General features: G+C 39.0%; 1 long non-coding RNA gene across 5 annotated transcripts; it reads right to left on the reverse strand.

Annotated features, from left to right (window-relative positions):
* Window positions 1-525: 525 nt before the first annotated feature.
* On the reverse strand, window positions 526-5009 carry LOC123060918 (uncharacterized). Of its 5 annotated transcripts, none has more exons than XR_006428263.1 (5): window positions 4892-5009; window positions 4589-4716; window positions 3979-4091; window positions 2518-2578; window positions 588-2009 (listed from the first exon to the last, which is right to left on the reverse strand). It is a non-coding gene; the product is annotated as an uncharacterized lncRNA (long non-coding RNA). The 5 variants fall into 5 exon arrangements; XR_006428264.1 differs by having other exon boundaries at window positions 588-894; window positions 1019-2578; window positions 4892-5008; XR_006428266.1 differs by having other exon boundaries at window positions 526-2578; window positions 4387-4716.
* Window positions 5010-7800: the final 2791 nt, after the last annotated feature.

Genomic DNA, 7800 nt, shown 5'->3' on the forward strand with positions numbered 1-7800 from the left:
GAAATTTAATCCATTATTGAATATATGCACACGACACCAATAAGACGATTTTTGGACAACAGTGAGATCGTGCCATCCATGTATAGAATTAAACTGCAGCAGACCGTTTGATTAGGGTCGTGCAATGATCTGCAGCATAAACTATCGTCCACAGAGTAGTTTTGGAGCAAATAAACTGTAACTTTCTGAATTCTATTGACCCGTATGTTTGTCAATGGTGGTTCTACTCATAGAGTCCATATAGCTCAACATTAGCAGTCAGCACCTCATCATATATTGGGTCTTCAACAGAAGCAAACACATGGTCAGAGTGTTCCTAAGATTGATGGTTTCTGAACTCTGTATCTGCTATTCTATAAGTTTTTTTTTGAAAAATGCTATTCTATAAGTTAGCCATGAACAAGGTTTGCTTTCTGTGAAGGAATATAAGAGCACCACGGCAGCAACTGAAGGGTTTGATTTCAGTCAAGAAATATAGCATTACATCAATAGCAAAACATGATGATATTTGTGGAAATAATATAGTGAGAACACTGCAACTGTTTTTTCAGAAATAGCACACATGCCCTGTTTTGAGAAAATGGAAGTTAGCACCAGCAAGTAAATCAATCTTGAAAAAATAATAGAGTTTCTAGATGTGCTTACATTATCAATTTACACAAATGTATGCCATATCTTTTCTTACAAATTCATATTGGAGAATAAAGTTGTCCCGGAATCAACAAAATGTTCGGATTACTTTACAAAGACTATCAATTTTTGTTAATATGAAACCTTATGAATCGTATTTCCTCAAATATGTACGTCTCCCAGCCGCGCCTTACCACCTCTCTTCCGTCCATTTTAGATGCTTCGTCATTCGCCACACCGCCGCCGAGCCGCCGCCGTCAATTTCTTTGAAAATTTTCATAGATAGATAGTGCACAAAAAGAGAACAGATTCATAAGAAAAGCAATGTATGCACCTGTCCTATCTCCCAAGAATCAAACTTCTGTGGTAAATTAAAACTAACACATACCATGGCTATCCAACAACACATATTAGTGACAAATCTGAACCGGGTCCTCTTTCCTTAGGATCTGATATACCTTCAGGCTGATTAACTCTGCTAGGTGTTCTCTGAACTCTGAAAGTCTGAATCAACTCATGCACAACTTTTGACGATGGAAATGGAGTGGCGTCACAAGATTGGATCCTTATCCTGCTATATAACTGTAGTAAAGTTAAAGCAAATAAGCTAAGAAGTTGGATAGCAAGATGAAGGTGCACCACACCATCCAATTCTGAATAAGTGGCTGATGGTTTTCCTCATTGAATCCATAAGGAGCATGCTTTTCTATCCTTGAACTAAGCTGAAACTCAAGAGATCTAAAATCTGAACGAAAGAACTTGATTTCTTGGAAGGAGGGCGACTACACCAGATCGAGTAGCCTCGCCCGTGCATCACCAAAGCTGGGGCACATGGAGCCGTGGCGTTTGCGACGCCCAGCAGCAGGGTCACATCTCATCCCCATCAACTCAAATCAAAACAGAAGGAGCAAACAAAACAGGTATCAAATCACACTCATCGCCACTCTGGTAATCACAGGCTAGCCATGGCTTCAGAAGTTGTCGTCACTCTCTGCGTGCCTCACTGCAGAGCTGTGGGAGCTAGGCTTCCACCGCAGCTGGCGTGCGTGGAGGGCGAAGGCCAAGCCAAAAGGCATGTGCGGTGCAACGGGTAGAAAATTAATAAATATATGCTTGCAAACTTGAAAAATAATTTACCACCCAAACAACTTTGGAAGTAGAAAACAATATTGAAAGTACTCAAAGTAGGTGTACATCAGCTCCAGAACCAGCTCTTCCAAAATATCATCTTTTGTAATTCCACATCCCTGCCTGCCATGTCAATGTAAACTGCCAACTATTCTGGGAAACTTCATCCAAGTACAGCATAATGAGGCACGAATAGGTGTATGCTCTGAGTACTATTCAATGGTCATGCGGCACATCGGACAATGAACACACTGTGTCATCACAAGTCACGAGTAATGTTGAAGTGTTAATATTAAGTGATACATGCAGTAAGATAGGAAGGCCTTCAGTAAAAAAAACATCTGATTACTGCGAAAAAACTCTGGTGCCAAACATTTAGTATCGACTAAGCTACATGTTTTCTATATTTGAACATGGCAGAGAAACAAAAGAAATATGTGACCGGATCAGGTTCTCGTCTCACCATTGAGCGTGATGCACATATCCTGATATGCACCCTAAATCCTAACAAGTTTCAGAAATATCAAACTTACAAAACCAAATAACTGAATTTGCTGGCCCCGTACATCATTTTAAAGATTAAAAGAAACTCAAATCCAAGATCAATTGTTTTCATAGTTGTTGTCCCCAGATCAAATACTGTTCCAAATTTTCCAAGAGATCCACCACGAAAATTGTTTCTTATTTTTATTTCTTCCATTGTAGCAAAGCAAGATAAACAATTAAATAAAGACATGCTTGTGTTTAAGGGTTGTATACCAGGAATAGCAACTCAGCGAGCAAGATCAGATGTTGCGGATTTGAGGTTCGCCTCTCCACCCTAGGAAACCACACAAAATTATAGCAAAGAATAAGCAAATCAGTGTAAGAAATAACACAGAAAGCATAGAATTTCTATGCAACCAACATCACTATAAAAGTAATTGTAATGTTCATTCATTGTATAAGTATACAAAAATTATCTATATGAGAGCTATTAATTGTACTGTCCATTCATTTCTATACAACCTCTTATTATAATTTACAATGAAAGTATGAGAGCTATTAAAATTGACCAGTACAAAAATTAGAAGACACTACCAAGTATTGCCACATTTTTATCTCCTCATCATGTGGCCATAACGAAATTCAGCACAGGAGTGCCACATCTTTTATCTCCTCGGATGGATATAACAAACTTCAACACAGTATTGCCACATTTTCCATCTAAGTGCAGAGCACCAATGACTCACAGCTTTAACAAGCACACTATTCCTCCCAAGGACAGAGCAGAAGCTCCCCTGAACTTCCCCCAAACAGTGGAATTCTTTGCAGCACCACTACCATGCAATGTCAGAGGAACTACTACTATTTAAAACTATAATAAAAAGATATTACAAAGTTCAGTGTCTTAGAGTCAAACTACCTAACTGACCAAATGTTAGGCACTACTAATAAAGGCTGTAGGCTAATTACATGAACACCAGTGAGAAATTGCACAAGAATGAATTAACATAGTGGAAATTCAGGTAGCCAACTCAAATGAAAAAACAGAAGGACATGGATAAGCAATGTCGTGACCCTTCTAGTCACTGAATTGTTAAACTCCCAGAGCATATACTAAAGAACATACAGAACTAATAAGTACTCCCTCTGTAAAGAAATGCAAAATACTTGATCAAGACTGTTGCAACTCCTGTACCATTTTTTTATGAACCTCTTCAAGCTGTTACAATGTGAAGACTTACTATATATATTTTCAGAGCCAACCAATTATGTATACCTTAAGCCAATTAACTACAGAGATGTAGAGTGGAACCATATAGCATTGGTCTGAACCACTAATGCAAACCTTCAGCCAATTAAGTACAGAGATTTAGAGTGGAACCATGTAGCACTGATATGAAAACTTTGTCATACAACAGCTGTTCTTCCTAGATAAAAATTTCGCTAGCTTTATCACCTTTTATTGCTACTTCCAAAATAGTCAATTAAATAATTACCTCTCTGCCATCACCATGATATTACTTTACCTTTTCTTATATTTTTATGTCATACAATAGATGTTCCTCCTAGATACAAATTTAGCTAGATTTATCACATTTTATCGCTACTTCTAATTATTGTTTTTCCTCAGGACCATCTTGTAATGAGGACAGGGGGGTGTTTTAGGCATTGACTTGTTCAGAGCTTATGTAGTAGTTGATGACAGATGCAAATTGATTACACCGTAGTATGTACCTCAGGTCAGACGAAGTTCCGGCAGGCGGTGAAGTATGTGCAGACGGATTTCTGGCGAAGTCCACAGTGTACAGCGACGTCAGAAACTTGCGACACGACGATGAGCCAAATAACTGCAGATTATCGCAGAGTTAGAACACACAAGATTATTTAACCTTGCAATTAGAATACAAAGGGTTCAGTGATGTATTTTTTCCTTGATGACAGATGCAAATCATCTGGATACGAATTGGGTAGTATTTATTGTCAGGTTTATATACATTGATTGATGGGACTGTAGCAATAACGAAAACTTTCAGTAGCAAGCTAGATCTCTGTTCTCTATCTAAATGTGCATCAATCAGTAGCATCATACATCATACATCAGCATCTATGTAAATGTGAAGCAATCAACGCTTCTCTCTATACCTTCTCTATCTCTCTGCTCTCTCTCTCTCTTGTTCACCTGTCTCTTTTTTTATCCACAAGAGCAAATCAGTAGGCGTTGGACCCTATCTCTCATCTCTGTTCTCTCTCTCTTTCTAGCAGCAGCGGCCAGTAGCAGTTCCATCAATCCTTCTATCTAAATGTGCAGCAATCATCATCTCTCTCTCCTCTCTCTCATCCTCACCTGTCTCACCAACAACAGTGTCCAGCATGCCCTCTGCTCTCTCCCTAGAGCAAGAACTCCTCGTCTGCAAGGGCGTATGCCTTACCAGCTCCCAGCTCACCAGCCCCACCGCGGAAGCGACCTATCCCCTACACAGCATCGAGGGGAGGGGCGGATTGAGATCAATCACAGAGAGAGAGATGAGGGGGAGGAGATCCCATAGGGACGTGAGAAGTGCGACGGGAAACACTGAGGCGGGCTTCTGCTCCAAGTTCTGGGAGGAAGACGGAGGCGAGGGGGGCCAAGAAGGAAGGAGGAACGAACCTGGGGCCGCCGGAGACGAGCCGGCGAAGCCTTGCCCGGAACCCTAGCCACGGGGGTGGGGTTGCAAGCGGGCGATAAAAATGATAGAACCTGCTTGATGGGTCATTTTTCGCCATTTTTAATATCTAATTCTAATAAATGTTGAACATGGAAATTTCTTTTTTTAATAAATTCATTAAAATGTAAACTCTATAAAATAAATTTTTTTGAAAAGAATGTATTTTTGTAGTAAAGAAGTGATTTTTTGGGCGATTTTTTAAGTGTTTTTAAAAATTACAAACATATTTTTTTGAAATATTTTTAAACTGTTTTTTGTGTTAACTTTTTGGGTATTTTTGTTTGGTAATTTTTACAGATAGTTGGTAGCTTGGTTGGGAATTTTTTTTTTTTACTATCTGGGCTTGGCCCAAACAAAATAGTTAAGGTGCATGGAAGGACCCACGAACTTATCTTCGTACCGCTGCGACCCCTAAAAGAAGATCTTCTTACTATTGGGCCGTGAGGGCCCAACAATGTGTAATTGACCCTTTCTTTTGCTACATATCTAAAACTACCATCAGGGATGCAATTAAACTAATTGATAATTGAAGAAAGAGCAGAATATATGAAACTTCAAGAATTATTCCAGCATCATGTCCAAGAATAATAACCAAGTTCAAGCCACCATGTTCAGGTATATATGTAGCCATCAACATGAAATTCTTTGGTTCAATCCAAATGTCATGTGTACATGAGCTAAATATACTTATACCAGTCTAGCACAGAAAGAAGTACATGATCGGCAATGGCAAAACCCGATACAGTATAGACTTGTATACCAAGGGAAACTGGAACAAAATGGTTTACAAAATGTACAAGCTTTACTCTCCAGACTCTGCAGGCTATAAAAACAGAACACACTCAGGTGCCGGTTCTTCAAAATATAAAGTCGTAGCTGCATTTGTTCAGAACAAAGAATGAAGCATTCATAGCTTAGCCGCCCTCTGCTTCAGTTAAATAATACGTGCTAGCTTGCTTATGGATGTGCCCAGAAAATTCAGTGTGAACAACTCTGAACCTGACTCTGGCTAAAAGAACAAAATCATTGGCTTGATTTAACTTATTATGTGTTCTGCATTATGGACACCGTGACATCAATACACCAAAAGATAGGGAGTTTTGTGTAAAAACAAAATGTTTTCCTGGTTAACCACTTAAAATAGGACCGCGGGTTGATTTCGAAGAAACGCGGGGACGCTTTTGCAAAACTGCCACAACGGACGACCAGAAATGTGCCCGTGCGTTGCAACGGGAAAATAAGTATCCATGAACCTGTTAAAGAAATGTGCCACCAACTGAGACCTTCCCTGCTGACACTGAGAAACTGAAATTCTTTTTGTGCATACATTCAGCAAAGCAATTAAATCAAAATGTAACATTCCAAAGCTAATAAAAGGATTTTCTTTCTTACACCATGGGGAAAGTTCATAAAATCTAGCAATCAAGCAAAAAAGGAATTTACCTATAGTTACCAACAAATAAAGCATTATAACTCTTAAAAAGATTTAAATCAGTGCTGAAGATTGACTAAAAATGAGTAGATAAATTCAAGTGTCACACTTCGAGACGACTAATTTACATGTCATGAAGTTGCAGTGAAGAGATAATTTGGTCCCATTAGGAAAATGATTACAAATGAAATATTTTGATGCCAGCAAAACTTTTCAGTGAAAATAAAAATTGAATGCTGGAGGCATATCTGAATGAATGATCTGTTTGGTTGATGAAATACCACCAAAAAAGCATCAACACCTCTAAATGAATGATCCGTTAGACTGACGAGATACCATCACAAGAGGATCAGCTTCACCTTCTTGTGGACCACCTTCAGATTACAGTCTAATCTACGGATGGCTGCTATGACAGTCTTGTATAATTACCTAGCCTTATCTCTGAGTGTTCTGCACCTGAAGTTCTATGCTATCTGAAAAACGGGAGCAAGCATTCAGAGAATCCATCCAAAACATTAATTTGGTCATGTTTACATTCTGCGACTTTGTGCAACATATCATGGAAAAATTCACAAATAAAATCCATAAAGTACAGTGCACACACTTGGTGAAGAGCCCTTATACATAGTCACAAATTCTATAGCCTTACTCCATTCTCTCATGATCATACATTTCTCTATTGTTGGCATGTATTAGAATTGGCTCCCATGGTCAAGATAACAATGCAGGTAAATGTGTGTGCACACCTCATGGTCGTGTCTGCCACCCTTCGTAAATAAATCCATGCTGCCTCCCATGCTTGAGTATCTAGAAGCAAACATTTCAATCTGTAGCAATAAATAGACAATAAGTAATTATGTTAAGCTCTAAACCCATAACTCCCTCTACTTACTTACGAAGCCTTTTATCCCAAACAAGTTGGGGTAGGCTAGATATGAAACCCTTTCACGAGGACTTCCCAGGAGGTCACCCATCCTATTACTACTCTCGCCCAAATGGGTTACATACCCAAAAGACTGGCTAGTTTTTACGTTGGCTCGCCAAGCCTATCACAACCCTTAGATATGAAACCCTTTCACGAGGACTTCCTAGGAGGTCACCCATCCTAGTACTATTCTCGCTCAAATGGGTTTCATACCCATAACTCCCTCTAGCCGATAACAAATTCCACTACATACAGAAATTGCATTATGTACTTTGACCAAGTTCATTGTGAAGAGAATACCGTCCTTTTTCTGAAACCTTAAAGCCTTCTGAATGATTTTGATGCATAGCAGTAATGTCATACACTTTGCGCCATTCGAAAAATGTTACCAAAAAAAAAACCTTGCATCCACTAAACAACTGTTGTTGAATCTCAAAGTTGGATTAGGTATTGCAGAAAAGTGTAAGCAGGGTGGAGACCAAAAGGTAGAAATT

This window comes from Triticum aestivum, chromosome 3A, assembly GCF_018294505.1.
Source record: "Triticum aestivum cultivar Chinese Spring chromosome 3A, IWGSC CS RefSeq v2.1, whole genome shotgun sequence".
NCBI classification, from domain to species: Eukaryota; Viridiplantae; Streptophyta; class Magnoliopsida; order Poales; family Poaceae; genus Triticum; species Triticum aestivum.